This window comes from Oncorhynchus tshawytscha, linkage group LG31 (genome assembly GCF_018296145.1).
Source record: "Oncorhynchus tshawytscha isolate Ot180627B linkage group LG31, Otsh_v2.0, whole genome shotgun sequence".
Taxonomy (NCBI): domain Eukaryota; kingdom Metazoa; phylum Chordata; class Actinopteri; order Salmoniformes; family Salmonidae; genus Oncorhynchus; species Oncorhynchus tshawytscha.
In genome coordinates this window covers 1,973,424-1,993,273 of record NC_056459.1, presented here as the reverse complement: position 1 = coordinate 1,993,273, position 19,850 = coordinate 1,973,424, and the positions used below count along the sequence as shown (strand labels likewise).

Below are 19,850 nucleotides of genomic sequence, written 5' to 3'. Positions count from 1 at the left end.
GGTCACTAAAGATCCCATGGTACTCGTCATAAGAATAGGGGTGTTAACCCCGCTGTCCCGGTGAAGTGTCCAATCCGGTCATAATGTCCACCTCATCATCCCCAGCTTCCAATTGGCTCATTCCTCTCCCTTGTAACTATTACCTGAATTAATAAAATATTCAGTGTCAGGTCTTTGCCACCATCTTGTGGTCAACAATTATTCTCCCGCTGCATGAATACAAACAATACTGGGGGTTACCAGTATTATAAACAAAGACAAACTAGCTACTGTACTTTCTAAACTCTGATATAACATTTACCACTCAAATCAGAAACAATTTAACCAGAAGAGATTACTGAACTATAAAACACCTACTTAGTTCCTTGAGCATGCCTTTGGGGAATCCTTTTTAAGCAATCACAACATATGATACTATTATTTGTTAAAATGTCAGTTTATTGCATTAATCAATGGTAATACCATAATTAGTCATACTTTTAGTAATTGCAGTCTGTGGCATGGAACGCAAGTCCTCAACAGATTAAACACGTATAACACCATACAAACAGAGCACAAGTATCAACAGAAAACACATTGTCAGACGATTGGGATCAAGTTACCAACTTCTATTAAAGTGACACAGCCATGTCCATTCGTCCTTCATAAATAAACATAACAGCCATGTCTGCCTCATGCAGCATTGCCATGTACAGTACATATGGTTGCCACATTTCTATTCAGATTATTCAGGAATGATTTACCTGAGTTCAATTTACTGTACAGACCAAAACAATCAGGAAAAGAGATATGTGAGCATGATGATACATTTATTAAATTGTGTTTGGACTAGGAACCTATATCTAAACGCAAACTCACATGACAAGGATGATACAACTTATTCCTACAAACCGCTGTCAGGCTTCGTCTTTGCATCCGTAGGTAGTTTCATCTCAAGCCCAGAAGACATGATCAGAGCTTAATAAAGAAACTGTCATATTAGTAATTGTCAGAGGATGACTACAAAACTACAGCCTAAATATTCCATGGTTGTTTGTGATTGAGAGAGAACAGTATTGTCATTGTAAAACATTGTCTGAAGTGAGTGGTTACTACAAGGTAGATCCCCTGTGGTCAAACTGCTGACCCAGGAGATCTTCCAAATAAGAGACAGAACACTCTAGCTAATCCTCTGATTGACATCAGGATTTATGAGAGACGATATCAAAACGCAACAATCAAAACAATGCGGCACAAAAGCGCTATGGCATAATACACCGCTCAAGAACAGGATGCACAGAACACAATTGGCAAAATCAAAGTAACTATGGAGTGCTGGTTTCATACTATGAGGTAGTTTATATGATATTCAACTTCTTTTACTTAATGTAAAGGACTTGTTGTACAAAGATGGAACATCCTAAGCCAGTTGGGTGTTGTTCCCAGAACAAATGATTTGGGAAATGTAGCTAATTTTGGTTAATGTACTTAAAAAAAATGTTTTACCAGCTAGGCTAGTTGAGAACAAGTTCTCATTTGCAACTGTGACCTGGCCAAGATAAAGCGTAGCAATTTTACACATACAACAACACAGAGTTACACATGGAATAAACAAAAACACACAGTCAATAATACAGTAGAACAAAAGAAAACAAAAAGTCAATATACAGTGAGTGCAAATGAGGTAAGTTAAGGAAATAAATAGGCCATGGTGGCGAAGTAATTACAATATAGCAATTAAACACTGGAAAGGTAGATCGGCAGAAGATGAATTTGCAAGTAGAGATACTGGAGTGCAAAGGAGCAAAATAAATAAATAAATAAATACCAGTATGGGGATGAGGTAGGTAGATGGGCTGTTTACAGATGGGATATGTACAGGTGCAGTGATCTGTAAGCTGCTCTGACAGCTGGTGCTTAACGCTAGTGAGGGAGATGTGAGTCTCCAGCTTCAGAGATTTTTGCAATTCGTTCCAGTCATGGAATTTTCCCTAGGTAAGTACAGTTAAGTGTCAGGGTACAGTAGTAAAACGCTGTACATGTTAAGTTGGTATTTACAGTGCTTGGGAATCACAACACAAATAGAAATCCAAATTAAACCATCATACTAGTATCTCTACTCAGTAATGTTCAATGTAATAAAAAAAACATACAAAAAGTTAAATGCGGAAGGCATAGTCATCGACTTATAAAAAATTTAAAACAGAAGGCAAATTGACCCAAACGATCCTGTCCAGTGCATCAAAGGGCAATTTGTTCTGTTTTTACATCTTCCCTCAGTCCCTTTTTGGTTTTGTGCTTACACAGTCTTTTCAAGTATTACCACATTCCAGTGACAAATTCAGAACATTTTCTCATCATGTTTTTGCTTATAGTGGTTCCTTGACCTCTTTAGTTTCCCTTTACTGTGGATCAGAAAGAAGCGCTGAAAAGAAGGATTGTAGAGAGACTAAGAAAAATAATTTGAGGAAGCGTGTTAGGACAGAGCTTAAAATGGCTATGAGGACTGCTTTGAGGACAACTTGCGCTTCAGGTATTTGATGATATAGAGAGGAAGACAGCTGACGACGGGGATCACTGACAGCTGAGAAGGCTGGCGTTGTGATGAAGGCCAGGTCTGGGTGAAAAAACAACACAGGTTAGAAATCTGTCCAGATATCAGCACATTCAATGGTTGCTGATAATGGTCCTCTGAAAGACACTAACATGTTGATATACATTACTTTGTTATAACTTTCAATACCGTTCAAAAGTTTGGGGTCACTTAGAAATGTCCTTGTTATTGAAAGAAATGCAATTTTTTTTGTCCATCAAAATAACAGAAAATTGATCAGAAATACAGTGTAGACATTGTTAATGTTGTAAATGACTGTCGTAGCTGGAAACGTCTGATTTCTTTATGGAATATCTGCATAGGTGTACAGAGGACCATTATCAGCAACCATCCCTCCTGTGTTCCAATGGAATATTGTGTTAGCTAATCCAAGTTTATCAATTTAAAAGGCTAATTGATCATTAGAAAAGCCTTTTGCAATTATGTTAGCACAGCTGAAAACTGTTGTTCTGATTAAAGAAGCAATACAACTGGCCTCCTTTAGACTAGTTGAGTATCTGGAGCATCAGCATTTGCGGGTTCGATTACAGGCTCAAAATGGCCAGAAACAAAGAACTTTCTTCTGAAACTCGTCAGTCTATTCTTGTTCTGAGAAATGAATTCTTGTTGAATTCTTGTTCTGAGAAAGGCTATCCATGCGAGAAATTGCCAAGATACTGAAGATCTCGTATAACGCTGTGACCTACTCCCTTCACAGAACAGAGCAAACTGGCTCTAACAAGAATAGAAAGAGGAGTGGGAGGCCCCGGTGCACAACTGTGCAAGAAGACAGTACATTAGAGTGTCTAGTTTGAGAAACAGACACCTCACAAGTCTTCAACTGGCAGCTTCATTAAATAGTACCCGCAAACAACAGTCTCAAAGTCAACAGTGAAGAGGCGACTCCGGGATGCTGGCCTTCTAGGCAGAGTTGCAAAGAAAAAGCAATATCTCAGAATGGCCAATAACAATAACATATTAAGATGGGCAAAAGAACACAGACACTGGACAGAGGAACTCTGCCTAGAAGGCCAGCATCCCGGAGTCGCCTCTTCACTGTTGACATTGAGACTGGTGTGCCATTCAAATTAGCGGACTCAGCTATTTCAGCCATACCCGTTGCTGACAAGTGTATAAAAGCGAGCACACAGCCATGAAATCTCCATAGACAAACATTGGCAGTAGAACGCAGTGGAAAAAGTAGCCAATTGTCATACTTGAGTAAAAGTAAAGATACCTTAATAAAAAATTACTCAAGTAAACGTCACACAGTAAAATACTACTTGAGCAAAAATCTAAAAGTATTTGATTTTAAATATACTTAAGTTTCAAAAGTAAAAGTCATTTCAAATTGCTTGTATTTAAGCAAACCAGACAGCACAATTTTCTTGTTGTAAATTGTTTACGGATAGCCAGGGGCACTCCAGTCTCAACACGCAGACAAAATTTACAAACTAAGCATTTGTGTTTAGTGGGTCTGCCAGATCAGAGGCAGTAGGGATGATCAGGGATGTTCTCTTGATAAGTGAGTGAATTGGACTATTTTTTACCTTAAAAATGTAACGAGTACTTTTTTGTGTCAGGGAAAATGTATGAAGTAAAAATTATTTTCTTTAGGAATGTAGTAAATTGAAAGTTGTAAAAAATATAAATAGTAAAGTAAAGATACCCCCAAAAACTACTTAAGTAGTCGTATAAAGTATTTTTACTTTAGTACTTTACACCACTGGTAGAATGGCCTTACTGAGAGCTCAGCGACTTTCAATGTGGCACCATCATAGGATGCCACATTTCCAACAAGTAGGTTCATAAAGGTTCTGCCCTGGTCAACTGTAAGTGCTGTTATTGTGAAGTGGAAACGTCTAGGAGAAACAACAGCTCAGCCGTTAAGTAGTAGGCCACACAAACTCACAGAACGGGACCGCCAAGTGCTGAAGTGCATAAAAATAGTCTGTCCTCAATTGCAACACTCACTACCAAGTTCCAAACTACCTCTGGAAGCAAGGTCAGCACAAGAACTGTTCATCGGGAGCTTCATGAAATGGGTTTCCATGACCGAGCAGCCACACACAAGCCTAAGATCACAATGCGCAATGCCAAGCGTTGGCTGGAGTGGTGTAAAACGTGCCGCCATTGGACTCTGGAGCAGTGGAAATGTGTTCTCTGGAGTGATGAATAACACTTCAACATCTGGCAGGCCGAAGGGCAAATCTGGGTTTGGCGGATGCCAGGAGAACACTACCTGCCCGAATGCATATTGCCAACTATAAAGTTTGGTGAAGGAGGGCTAATGGTCTGGGGTTGTTTTTCATGGCTCTGGCCCATTAGTTCCAGTCAAGGGAAATCTTAACACTACAGCATACAATGACAATCTAGACGATTCTGTGCTTCCTTTGTGGCAACAATTTGGGGAAGGCCCTTTCCTGTTTCAGCATGACAATGCCCCCGTGCACAAAGCGAGGTCCATACAGAAATGGTTTGTTGAAGATCGGTGTGGAAGAACTTGCCTGGCCTGCACAGAGCCCTAACCTCAACTCCATTAAACATCTTTGCGATCAATTGGAATTCCCACTGCAAGCCAGGCCTAAACGGGCAGCATCAGTGACGACCTCACTAATGCTCATGTGGCTGAATGGAAGTCTCCGCAGCAATGTTCCAACATCTAGTAGAAAGCCTTCCCAGAAGAGTTGAGGCAGTTATAGCAGCAAATGGGGGACCATCTCCATATTAATGCCCATGATTTTGGAATTAGATGTTAGACAAGCAGGTGTCCACATACTTTTGGTCATGTTGTGTATATGTCACATCAAATAGGGCTGCAAAATACATGGTCAGAGTATGGTCACAGCAGTCACAGCATAGTCAAAAGCAGTGATGAGAGGAAAGGTTGAAAAGGAGGTGGAACAGAAGATAGGTAGCGTTTCCACAGTGCTGTACAGCTACCCAGAAAAGCTCCAAAGGACACCCTGCCTATGCCTGTCCCAAGGCCACGTACAATAGAAAAAGAGAGGACAAGTAGCAGAGAGAAAGCGAGAGAGAAAGAGACAAGGTGAGTGCCAGCATGAGAGAGAGAAAACAGGGAGCGAGAGATACAAAAGAGAGCGAGGGAGAGAGACAGAAGACGGCAGACACAAGCAAAGCAAAGCACAAACCTCCAAGGTTTAATTGGGTTAACTCATAAACATAAGTGCAAAGTGCATCAAACTAAAACACAAAAGCTGCAGTGTAGTGTAGTGCAAAGGTTGATATTGTTACTACAAGTGTTTGGCAAACCTGCCTTCGACATAACAAAAAGCAACATAACAAAATGATTATTTCCCCTCAATACTTCTGAGCACAATAGCAAACAGCATAATAAAAAAATAAGGGGGATAAAGAAAGTTGAATTTCGTTGTTTTTCTCCTCAGGTAAAGAATATTTGCTTACCTAAGTACTCGTTGAGGAAGGCAAGCGAGGCTATGTAGCAGCCTAGACTGAGGAACTCTGCTAGCACCATGAGCCAGGTACAAATGTTGAGCGCCACCATGAGCAGCTCGGTGAGGATCAGCGCAGTGAAGGAGATGGCCACCAAGTGTACAAGCTCCGACTCAAACAACAGCAGTGCACCGTACATCAGGATGCCACCTGGGGATGCCTCAAAGAAGTGTTAGTGACGTAGTAGCGGTTGAGTAACTGTTTAATCAGCTTGAGAAAGAAACTAGAGAATGGGTCAACTAGAATGTATTCTAGTAATCAAATAAAATCAATTTGTTTCTAGTTAATGATGATAAGACCTAAAAATACAATGAATTGGTTTATTCTTTTAGGGGACGAAATATGTACATTTGGCCTTCATTTTGGTTTATTTATTTTAAGTTACGTTGATCCCCAATGGGGAAAGAGGGATACCTAGTCAGTTGTACAACTGAATGGATTTAACTGAAATGTGCCATCCGCATTTAACCCAACCCCTCTGAATCAGAGGTGCGGGAGGCTGCCTTAACATCCACATCATCAGCGCCCAGGGAACAGTGGGTTAACTACCTTGCTCTGGGGCCGAAGGACAGATTTTTACATTGTCAGCACAGGGATTCGATCCAGCAACCTTTCGGTTACTGGCCCAACGTCCCTCCCCTACCTGCTGCCCCTTCAATGCTCACTGAAAGTCTGTTATTCATTGAGACACCAGACAGTCCAGTAAGTCTGGAGACACGGGGTTTGACTCAATCATATTATTTATGAGGGTGAACAGACACAATGTCTCCTAGCATATCCCGAACCCACCCAGGTAAACCCCTCTGAGTACTGTAGCTTGACACTCATTCATCTATTCTATGGTTGTGCCTATCATTTAATCCTAACGCTCTGCGAATTGAGCTTAATTGCCTATAACTGATCACATAATTGCCTTTTCCATACAGTCTACATACAGTGCATTCCTGAGAGTTAAACTAGATGACAAATTAAAACTGACGATCGTGGCCTGTTTTTCATTGGTATTAGGCCTTTAATTAAAAAACGAAAGCTGTCAGGAAGGTACACTTCAGTAGGAACTTAAGATCTTTTTCAACACGCTGCATGGCTTAGTGATTACAGACATATTGATTTACAGAACAGACAAAAGTCTGGATGTAACTGTGGATGACTCTTGGTAACCTAAGCTACCGAGAAACAGGACTGTCTGAGAGTCAAGGGAAAGTGGACTGAAGTTTTGCACATAGTAAAAATGATGAAATAGAAGTGTGTTGCCTGGACAAAAAGTGAGTAATAAAAATGTGGTTTAGCCACTATGCTGCTCGTCATTCAGATTGCTTTCAGGAAAGCTGCTATACTGTGCGGATGGATCCTTTGGATATAAGAGTTTGTGCACCTGGCCAACACCTGTTACATTCCTAATATCCATTATGTTTCTCAGCACCCTTCCCTGTGTGTTAGTATTCATCATTAGAACTGTGTTAAGGAAATCTAACTCAGAAAGCTACAGGAGTATCCTGTCAACCCTCTGGTAAATACTGATTAACTGATTAACAAATGCCTCTGTGCTTGTCAAACTGGCCCAGGGCTGCTGAGCGCTTGTAGCTGTTCCTGCCGTGGACCACGAGCAGCAGACCAATGTGCTTAAAAACTGAGTGATGAAGAAAGCAGGGGTGCCTGCTTCTCCTCCTGCATGGGAAAAGCATAAGAGCATATTCTAGGGAAGGACACACCCCATATCCGACTAAATATGGGGCCCGTAACAGGTTTTGCATTTTTGTTTAAAAAATCATGTTTTTACTATTTCATGTAATAATAAATGGATAAGGTAAGAGGCGTAATATGGATTATTAACCTTTCCTTCAATACCAATACCACAGTCTGCTGCCTGGATCATATTGACATCATTACCTTCATCACATGTGAGAGACAAGAGAGCCACATGTCAGCCACAGGTTCAATAATAGCATGTAAAAGAGCAATATGGAGATAAGGCTTATGCCCCAGGACAAAACAATGTTAACAGAGATGCTTATGCTCTTTAATTGTGGACATAATAGGGGTGTACCTTCTCATACTGGGTCTAGTTTCTTCATTTTCAAAACAAAGTAGTCAATAGTGAGATACAGGTATATTACTGGTAGGCATTTTCTACAATCTACTTTATAATTTGGCATTCATTGTACACAGATCATTGTAGCAGTTCTGTGTCTCAAAGGATGAGAGTGGTTAGTTGTTACAAAACCTGTGCCATAGGTGGAACAGGTTCGGTTGGCTGTGTGGTGCTTGAGCAGGTGGACGATCTGGGCTTTCTGAGTGGGGGAGCAGCGACAGCAGACTACCGCTGGACACTGACACGCCAGTTCCACAAACTCATGCTCATAGTCCCGCAGACTATGTGGGAAGATAAACATATGGATTTGGAAAATGCAAACACATCTGAACCCACAAGCACACTCACATATTACTTACTGTACCATCTCTTCAGATCAACAGTGATAAAATGTAGTTTGTTTTGCTTATAAAATCATAACTGATGTGCTTTGTTGCTCTTCTTGCAGTTTTGGACTCAAAAGGTTTTAGTTTTGACACCAGAATATTTTTGGCTACATCTACAGTACCATCTTGAGAGGCTTGTGAGAAGTGTGTTGTGTTGTAGTACCGCCAAGGAGTCTCCAGAGACGACCAGAGCACAGTCGTGTTTCCTTCTGAAGGCATTGAGCTCCAGATGGGCCTCTCCACCGTTGGAGACCTGCTCGAGAGCCCGGCAACACAATCAGTGGAAGGACAGATACAAGACCATTTCCTCATCCTTTTAAACACTCATAAAGTGAAAGATTATTATTTTAACATCAAAAAGAAAGAGAAACGTACCAATCTTCACTTCTGGACACCAAATGGGAGCTTTTAGCGATACAAGTAGCTGTCTCCAGCTTATCCCCAGTAAGCATCCATATCTGAACAGAAAACAAAACCATGACAAGGAATCAGTGACAGAGTATCCGCAAAGGACCATCTTGCAGTATTTCATATTATACAAGGACCAGTCAAATTCTATGGAGTGCCTCTTTTTCACAGCTAACATTATACTGTACATGGAAACAACAGCACAATATAAATGCAGCCAACATGAACAGTACATTCACAGTTTGATTCCAGCATTGCTGAGGAGCTCCAGGCTTGGCCTGATGTCGACCTCAACCCCAATCAAACACAGAAGCTCCATCTCCCTCTCCAGACTTTCTACCACTGCTGACACCTTCAGAGCCTGGTCATGCATACTCAGCTTGGCCTGGTTGTACCGGTTCTACATGGACACAGAGAGGGAAAGAGAGACCATCAGTGAGGGAGGAGAGATGAGAAAGGAAGTGATAATTAAAGAGAGGTAGGGAGGTACAAATGGATAGTCAAAGGGAGAAATCTGAGATAAATAAATAGCCATGGCAAGAGTGTAGTGCAAGAGAGGAGAGGAAATAAGTGGAACAAGGGAAAGTATTGGGTTTGTAGGTTATTTTGAATTCAGCAGGACATTAATCCTCTAATCTAAGCCTGGGTGGGGATTCTATTACGCTAACATATGGAGTTGTTTTAAGAGGATACAAAGGATCATTTAAATATTTGACTTTGCATTTTAAGACTACTTTAGGTAAAAATATACAGTACCAGTCAAAAGTTTGGACCTATTCATTCAATGTTTTTTCTTTCACCTTATATTAAAACTATGAAATAACACACATGGAATAATGTAGTAACTAAAAGGGTTAAACTAATCTAAATATATTTTAGATTCTTCAAAGTAGCCACCCTTGATAACAACTTTGCACACTCTTGGCATTCTCTCAACCAGCTTTATGAGGAATACTTTTCCAACAGTCTAGAAGGAGTTCCCACATATGCTGAACACTTGTTGGCTGCTTTTCCTTCACTCTGCAGTCCAACTCATCCCAAACCATCTCAATTGGGTTGAGGTCAGGTGACTGTGGAGGCCAGGTCATCTCATCCAGCACTCCACTCTCCTTGGTCAAATAGCCCTTACACAGCCTGGAGGTGTGTTTTGGGTCATTGTCCTGTTGAAAAACAAACGATAGTCCCACTAAGCGCAAACCAGATGGGAGGGTGTATCGCTGCAGAATGCTGTGGTATCCATGCTGGTCAAGTGTGCCTTGAATTCTAAATAAATCAAAGACAGTGTCACCTGCAAAGCACCCCCCACACCATCACACATCCTCCTCCATGCCTCATGGTGGGAACCACACATACGGAGATCATCCGTTCACCAACTCTGTGTCACACAAAGACACGGCAGTTGGAACCAGAAATGTCAAATTTGGGCTCATCAGACCAAAGGACAGATTTCCATCAGTCTAATGTCCATTGCTCATGTTTCTTGGTACAAGCAAGTCTCTTTTTCTTATTGGTGTCCTTTAGTAGTGGTTTATTTGAAGCAATTCGACCATGAAGGCCTGAATCTCCTCTAAACAGTTGATGTTGAGATGTGTCTGTTACTTGAACCCTGAAGCATTTATTTGGGCTACAATTTCTGAAGCTGGTAACGCTAATGAAAGTATCCTCTGCAGAAGATTTAACTCTGGGTCTTCCTTTCCTGTGGCGGTCCTCATGACAGCCAGTTTCATCATAGCGCTTGATGGTTTTTGTAACTGCAAATGATTGACTGACCATGTTTTAAAGTAATGATGGACATTGCTCTTATTTTATTTGAGCTGTTCTTGCCATAATATGGACTTGGTCTTTACCAAATAGGGCTATCTTCTGTATCCCACCCCTAACTTGTCACAACACAACTGATTGGCTCAAACGCATTAAGGAAAAAAATAACATCCACAAATTAACTTTTAACAATGTACACCTGTTAATTTAAAAGCATTACCTCATGAAGCTGGTTGAGAGAATGCAAGTTGTCATCAAGGCAATGGGTGGCTACGTTGAAGAATCTCAAATATTATAATGAAGTGGGCTGAGAGTCGGGAAGAAAGTTCAGGGAGTGAGTGTTTTAATAAATAAACACAAAATAAGAAACACGAACAACGCACAAACATGACACAGGAACAGAAACAATCATGTCTGGGGAAGGAACCACAGGGAGTGACATACAGTTGAAGTCGGAAGTTTACATACACGAAGGTTGAAGTCAATTAAACTTGTTTTTCAACCAACCTCTTTCCCTACTGTATTTATTTATTTATTTTGCTCCTTTGCATCCCATTATTTTTATTTCTACTTTGCACATATTTTCCACTGCAAATCTACCATTCCAGTGTTTTAATTGCTATATTGTATTTACTTTGCCACCATGGCCTTTTTTTGCCTTTACCTCCCTTATCTCACCTCATTTGCTCACATCGTATATAGACTTGTTTATACTGTATTATTGACTGTATGTTTGTTTTGCTCCATGTGTAACTCTGTGTTGTTGTATGTGTCGAACTGCTTTGCTTTATCTTGGCCAGGTCGCAATTGTAAATGAGAACTTGTTCTCAACTTGCCTACCTGGTTAAATAAAGGTGAAATAAATAAAATAAAATAAAAAACCACTCCACAAATTTCTTGTTAACAAACTATAGTTTTGGCAAGTCGGTTAGGACATCTAGCCTTTTGGTCCTAGACTTGGCACTCCGGTACCGCTTGCCATGCGGTAGTAGAGAGGACAGTCTATGACTGGGGTGACTGGGGTCTTTGACAATTTTTAGGGCCTTCCTCTGACACCGCCTGGTGTAGAGGTCCTGGATGGCAGGCAGCTTTGCCCCAGTGATGTACTGGGCCGTACACACTACCCTCTGAAGTGCTTTACGGTCGGAGGCCGAGCAATTGCCATAAAAGGCAGTGATGCAACCGGTCAGGATGTTCTCGATGTTGCAGCTGTAGAACCTTTTGAGGATCTCAGGACCCATGCCAAATCTTTTTAGTTTCCTGAGGGAAAATAGGCTTTGTCTTGCCCTCTATAGGACTGTCTTGGTGTGTTTGGACCATTCTAGTTTGTTGTTGATGTGAACACCAAGGAACTTGAAGCTGTCAATCTGCTCCACCACAGCTCCGTCGATGAGAATGGGGGCGTGCTCGGTGCTCCTTTTCCTGTAGTCCACAATCATCTCCTTAGTCTTGGTTACGTTGAGGGATAGGTTGTTATTCTGGCACCACCCGGCCAGGTCTCTGACCTCCTCTCTATAGGCTGTCTCTTCGTTGTCAGTGATCAAGCCTACCACTGTTGTGTCGTCTGCAAACTTAATGATGGTGTTGGAGTCATGCCTGGCCATGCAGTTGTGGGTGAACACGGAGTACAGGAGGGGACTGAGCACGCACCCCTGGGGAGCTCCATTGTTGAGGATAAGCGTGGCATATGTGTTGCTACCAACTCTCACCACCTGGGGGCGGCCCGTCAGGAAGTCCAGGATCCAGTTGCAGAGAGAGGAGTTTAGTCCCAGGTTCCTTAGCTTAGTGATGAGCTTTCAGGGTACTATGGTGTTGAACGCTGCGCTGTAGTCAATGAATAGCATCCTCACATAGGTGTTCATATTGTCCAGGTGGGAAAGGGCAGTGTGGAGTGCAGTAGAGATTGCATCATCTGTGGATCTGTTTGGGTGGTATGCAAATTGGAAATTGGTGTTGATTTGAGCCATTACCAGCCTTTCAAAGCACTTCATGGCTATGGACGTGCTACGGGTCCGTAGTCATTTAGGCAGGTTGCCTTTGTGTTCTTGGGCACAAGGACTATGGTGGTCTGCTCAAAACATGTTGGTGTTACAGACTCAGACAGGGAGAGGTTGAAAATGTCAGTGAAGACACCTGCCAGCTGGTCTGCACATGCCCGGAGCACACATCCTGGTAACCCTTCTGGCCAAGCAGCCTTGTGTATGTTGACCTGTTTAAAGGTCTTACTCACGTCTGCGTGATCACACAGTCGTCCGGAACAGCTGATGCTCTCATGCATGCCTCAATGTTGCTTGCCTCAAAGCGAGCATAGAAGTGATTTAGCTCATCTGGTAGGCCCGTGTCAATGGGCAGCTCGCGGCTGTGCCTTCCTTTGTAGCCTGTAATAGTTTGCGAGCCCTGCCACATCCGACGAGCGTCGGAGCCGGTGTAGTATGATTGAATTTAGCTCTGTACTGACGCGTTGCCTGTTTGATGGTTCGTCGCAGGGCATAGTGGGATTTCTTGTAAGCTTCCGAGTCCCACACCTTGAAAGCAGCAGCTCTACCCTTTAGCTCAGTGCGGATGTTGCCTATTATCCATGGCTTCTGGTTGGGGTATGTACGTACAGTACCTGTGGGGATGGCGTCCTTGATGCACTTATTGATAAAGCCAGTGACTGATGTGGTGAATTCCTCAATGTCATTGGAAGAATTCCGGAACATGTTCCAGTCTGTGATATCAAAACAGTCCTGTAGTTTAGCATCTGCTTCATCTGACCACTTTTTTATTGACCGAGTCACTGGTGCTTCCTGCTTTAATTCTTGCTTGTAAGCAGGAATCAGGATAGAGTTGCGGTCGGATTTACCAAGGGAGGGAGAGCTTGGTACGCGTCTCTGTGTGTGGAGTACAGGTGATCTATAATTTTTTTCCCTCTGGTTGCACATTTAACATGTTGATAGAGATTTGGTAGAACTGACTTAAGTTTCCCTGCATTAAAGTCTCTGGCCACTAGTAGCGCCACCTCTGGGTGAGTGGTTTCCTGTTTGCTTATTTCCTTATACAGCTGACTGAGTGCAGTCTTAGTGCCAGCATCTGTTTGTGGTGGTAAATAAACAGCCACTAAAAGTATAGCTGAGAACTCTCTAGGCAAGTACTGTAGCCTGCAATTTATCACAATATACTTCAGGCGAGCAAAATCTAGAGACTTCCTTAGATTTTGTGCACCAGCTGTTGTTTACAAATATGCACAGACCGCCTCCCCTCATCTTACCGGAGTGTGCTGTTCTATCCTGCCGGTGCAGCGTACATCCCGCTAGCTGAATATCCATGTCGTCATTCAGCCACGATTCCGTGAAACATAGGATATTACAGTTTTTGATGTTCCATTGGTAGGATATTCGTGATCGTACCTCATCTAATTTATTGTTCAAAGATTGCACGTTGGCGAGTAATATTGACGGTAACGGCAGCTACTCGCCCTCTGTGGGTCCTGACGAGGCATCTTGCTCTTCGTCCTCTGTACCTGCGTCTCTTCCTCTTGCGAAAACCTGGGATGCCGGCCCTGCCGGTTGTTTGGAGAATATCATGTGAGTCTTGCTTGTTGTTGAAAAAATCTTTGTCTAATTCGAGGTGAGTGATCGCTGTCCTAATATCCAGAAGCTCTTTTCTGCCATAAGATACTGTTGCAGAAACATTATGTACAAAATCATTTACAAATATCGTGAAAAAACCCCACATAATAGCACAATTGGTTGAGCGCCCGTAAAACTGCTGCCATGTCTTCCGGCGCCATTTTAGGTTGTTGCACACAAAGTCAAGGTATTGGAGTGGCCATCACAAAGCCATGTCAATCCTATAGAAATGTTGTGGGAAGAACTAAAAAAGCATGTGCGAGCAAGGAAGCCTACAAACCTGACTCAGTTACACCAGCTCTGTCAGGAGGAATAGGCCAAAATTCACCCAACTTATTGTGGGAAGCTTGTGGGAGGTTACCCGAAACGTTTGACCCAAGTTAAACAATTTAAAGGCAATGCTACCAAATACTAATTGAGTGTATGTAAACTTCTGACCCACTGGGAATGTGATGAAATAAATAAAAGCTGAAATAAATAATTCTCTCTACTATTATTCTGACATTTCACATTCTTAAAATAAAGTGGTGATCCCAGCTGACCTAAAACAAGGAATTATTACTAGGATTAAATATCAAGAAGAGTTTAAATGTATTTGGCTAAGGTGTATGTAAACTTCCGACTTCAACTGTATATAGGGAAGGTAATCAGGGAAGTGATGGAGTCTAGGTGAGTCTGATGACGCGCAGGTGCACGTAACGATGGTGACAGGTGTGCACCATAACGAGCAGCATGGTGACCTAGAGGCCGGAGGGAGCACACATGACAAATATAAAATATATTTTGATTTGTTTAAAAACTTTTTTGGTTACTATATGATTCCATGTTTTATTTCATAATTTTGATGTCTTCATTATTATTCTGCAATGTAGAAAAAAAAATAGAATGTGTAGGTGTGTCCAAACTTTTGACTGGTACTGTATATAAAAACATTATTTGACAAAGCATTGAATTTGGATTTACTGCTATTAGCCCATAGAAACACATTGAATAACAGATTCATACATGGATAAACAGAAGAAAGATCAGGAAACAATTCTTTTTTTTTACACACACATTTAACCCTTTCTTTTAGGCACTAAACTACTTACATATACTTCTACTCATTCTTTTTTAAAACAGGTACCGTGCTACCTTCAGTCGAGTCTTGTGATGCTTGTGGGCGTCCTAGAGCAAAACAACCGACATGTTCGTGAGAGACTCACCTTTACACAGAGGATTCATACCACCCTGCATCCCACTGCTGGCTTGTCTCTGAAGCTAAGCAGGGTCGGTCCCTGGATGGGTGACCAGATGCTGCTGGAAGTGGTTTTGGAGGGCCAGTATTTATGTACATTTTATTGAACCTTTATTTAACTAGGCAAGTCAGTTAAGAACAAATTAAAATACCCTGGCCAAACCCTAATCTAATCTGGCCCAATTGTGCGCTGCCCTATGGAAGGCACTCTTTCCTCTGGTCTAAAACAATATCCCAATGCCCCAGGGCAGTGTTTGGGAACATTTCCCTGTGTAGGGTGGCGTCTTTCAGATGGGATGTTAAAACGGGTGTCCCGACTCTCTGTAGTCACTAAAGGTCCCATGGCACTTATTGGAAGAGTAAGGGTGTTATTCCTGTGTCCTGGCTAAATTCCCAATCCGGTCCTCATTCCATCATGGCCACCTAATCATCTCCCCTGTAACTATTCTCCAGGTTGTTGATGTAAATGAGAATGTTCAGTCAATTTACCTGGTAAAATAATACGACTTCATACGAGTCCCATGAAGCTTGTGGGGGTTGTAGAGCAAAACCACTGACATGAGTCTCGCCTTTCCATAGTGGGGTCATAATAGTTTATAGGCCAAACCGTTCGGAGGCTACAGACATTTGCGTGAGAAGACCAATTTTCCAGATGTCTCATGGTCAGACAAACACAGCTGTAGCTTTGCCACCTTTCACCTCAGATGCGGTGGATTGGGATGCAGCCCATGCAGATAGCTCTAGCTTAAACAGACAAATGTTTTATTATTATGCTAATTAGATTTCCATGGAACCGCAGAAATCAACTCAAGTGGGTTAATCAGGGACATTATGTTTTGTACCTCAAAGTCTATTTATTTACTGCTCCTTGGATAGGCATTTATTAGCCACCGTCCTAAGCCCTTCCCTGGCCATGTTCCCACTCTGAGAACAAAAAAGGGGATTGTTAGGAGAGAGGGACGTAATATGATGAAAATATTAATTACTGAAAAATTGTAGGGACACCAACTCAATCTCTATATTCCAGGCAGATATTTTTCATTCAACAAACAATACGTTTTAACAAATGTCATATGACATACAGTAGGTTAAACACACTGTATAGTATAGAGTACAGGCATAGATCATTTCATCTAACTGAGAGTCAGCTGCATCAGAACAGTCAACCAACAATGACAGAAATCAATGGGGAATAAAGCCACCTAGGGGCTAAATTCAGAGGACACAAAATCCACAGATGGCGGTTTATTTTTTATATGAAATGCCAATGAGCTGAAACTGACACGCTGATTGCTTATTGACATGGTACCCATACTGCTTGGACAGTCTATGGGATATTACAGTCAATGGAACATCATTAACACTATTGTTAGGAATATGACATACTGGATGTGTCCCAAATGGCACCTTATTCCCTATATAGTGAACTAATTTATATTAAACCACAACCTTGGTCAAAAATAGTACACTAAATAAGGAACAGGGCACAATTTGGGAGGCAGACACTGTAATGGCTCCTAGAAAAGGAATGCAATTCATGTAGGTCACTAATTAAATTGAAAACAGCCTCTGGTCATAAATGACTCAATACTGCCAATATGATTATGAACATACAGTACTCCACACCCAGTCATAGGTGGGCCTGTTGATCTTGTGATGAATGTCCTGGTTAACAATTGAGGTAATTAGCCTGCATGTGATTTATTTTTTTCATATAATACAGCCTTACCTCCTCCTCCAGCCACTCATTGTACTGCACAATACTCGCCATGGCAACAATCAGTGCCCTTAATAAACATGTGATGTCACCTGTGGTATCCACCTAGAGCAAAGTATGAAACAAATTATAGATGTTTAACCATATAAAAAGCATTTCAGTGCCATATCATACTAACAACAGACCTGAATTCAAATACTACTAAATCCTTCAAATGAGTTGAATGTTTGTGTTAACCTGCCTAGATGGGGTTTGCACTTTTCTGACTTTTCTATTGATTCCATTGCAACAGGATAGCTCAATCAAGCACAGCTTAAGTATTTTAAATGATTTCAAATAGTATTTAAACCCAGGTCTGACTAACACACACACATAGTTACCAAACATGTCATTGTCACCAAAACTAAGTCCATACCCTGACGATGATGACCATCCTCTTGCTCTTGGAGGTGAAGGTCTGCAGGATGTAGTAGGTTAGGATTTGTCCTGCTGGGGTCTTCAGCATCAGGGAGTTCAGGTCCCTAGTCACCAGTCAGGCCTATGCTCTCAGTCCACCGCACCAGTGCCACCTAAAGAGGAACAACGCACACACAGTAAGGTCAGGAACACACCCGCACTACTACACAGACCCAAGCCCTCTGCTCCTCTCATTAGGGGCTGGCTATGGGTCCACATAGAGGTTTCACAGGTCAAGGGTAGGGGCTCCGTGTATGCTCACAGGGTCAACTTCCTGATCGCCCTGAAACAAATCCAACACATGAAATTAACTGGTACATTGTTAAGTATCATTCACAGCTGCGAGGGAATACAATGAGACACAGAACGAGGTTGCTAGCCTCATAGTAACAGAAGGACTAACTATAACTCAGTGGCCAATTATTACACAATAGAAGGAGCAGAATGGTGAATAATCCTGAAGTCATAGGCTATGCTTTAGATTACGACATATGGTGAAGGGACCAAAACCAATATAATATACCTACTGTAATATATATAAAATAATATACCTACCAATGAAAATAACATATATAGACAGTTTCCAAGGGGGAAACTCATGTCAGGAAGTACACTAATGCATTTTGTCAAATGTGTTATGCAGGATCATTACGATGCTAGATAAGCATAAAAATATGCACATTTTGATCATTTGTTTGTCCAATAATCTATATAAAATGACCCTAAGTATCGCTTGTGGTCAAAAAGCATGGTCAATAATTGAAACAGAAAGGCATGCGCTAAAACTGGCCTCCACTTAAAGCTGCAATATGTAATGTTTTGAGTAACCCGTTATGAATCGGTCCTTCTCAATAAAAGCAAGTCTAAGAAGTGGTAGATCTGTTCTATGTGTGCTATTTCTATGCTTCCCGATCTTGTTTTTTTTTTTACTTTCGGTTTTGGACACAAGCTTCAAACAGCTGAAAATACAACATTTTTTGTTATTGAAACAATATTTCATAGCAGTTTAGATGGTACATTGATTCTCTGCACTATACTTTGCTTGTTTTGATTCACATAAACTGAAATTAGGCAAACTATTATACATTTTGCAACCAGGAAATGGCGGAGCGTTTCTGCATGTAACTGAACTAAGAGGTTTATCATAATGAATGGGGATCTTTGTGGTTGTGTGTGTGCTAGCGTGCGTGTCCCTTCCCCCAATAATAATAGGGCATACACTCAACCGCAGCTTCTGAGTGTATGTTCAGTACACAATTGTCATGCAGTACATCACTTTACTGGATATAACCCAAAGTCCTGAATCATCATCCACTGTCATAATATTGATAGTTCGTTGCCTTACAAATACTATGTATACAATGGTCTGAGTGCTTTATCTCTGGAGTCTGGACACAGTTCATTCACAAACAGAGGAGTGTTTTTCTATTTGTCTTTTCCCTCCCACCAAGTTCAGCTACACGACTCAATTCTCCACGTCCTCATTTTTTATTTGCTCACTCAAAAGGTTGACATTACTGTATACTCCTGACTTACCAAAAGGAACTGATTGCTAATACCCCATAACTTTTTTCTGGTTCCCCTTTGAGGTCCGTGCTAGGCTGGCTATATGTACTTTATACACATCTGTGGCAAGAACGTGTGTATGCGCGCGCACACAGTCAAGATCTAATACCTACCTCCTCAATCTAGTTTATCAGCTCCATGGGAACTATTTAAAGCCATTTCAACTTTGATACAAACTGTATGTGAATCATATGTTACATAAGGAAATTAAGAGACTACCCGTGACTACTTTACGATGTTATGTTCTTATTTTTCAGAGTAAATAACTCACGGACAAAATAGAAACTTTAACCAAGTTTAGTCATTCCCCAAAGGTTCTGTACAGCTGAAAACAGGCAGCTAAACATTTCAGACATCACAGTTTATATGCATCCTACTTAAGACACTCCTCTTCCTTACAGTTTATGGCTCCACAGGAAAGAAGGTAACCAGATAACAACCCTGATTGCTCCCTTAAGGGGAACTGACCTCACCCCTCACCTCCTGACCCAGAGATATCCATCTGTCTTTCCTATATCAACACATCACTCTCCTCTCTTCCATCAAAACACATTCCATAGCCTTCTGGCT

The 19,850-nt window shown here is 41.5% G+C and overlaps 1 long non-coding RNA gene across 1 annotated transcript; it reads right to left on the bottom strand.

Annotated features, from left to right (window-relative positions):
* Positions 1-17,272: 17,272 nt before the first annotated feature.
* On the bottom strand, positions 17,273-19,332 carry LOC112230032. The gene is made up of 3 exons (XR_002950256.1): positions 19,251-19,332; positions 17,674-17,827; positions 17,273-17,363 (listed from the first exon to the last, which is right to left on the bottom strand). It is a non-coding gene; the product is annotated as an uncharacterized LOC112230032 (long non-coding RNA).
* Positions 19,333-19,850: the final 518 nt, after the last annotated feature.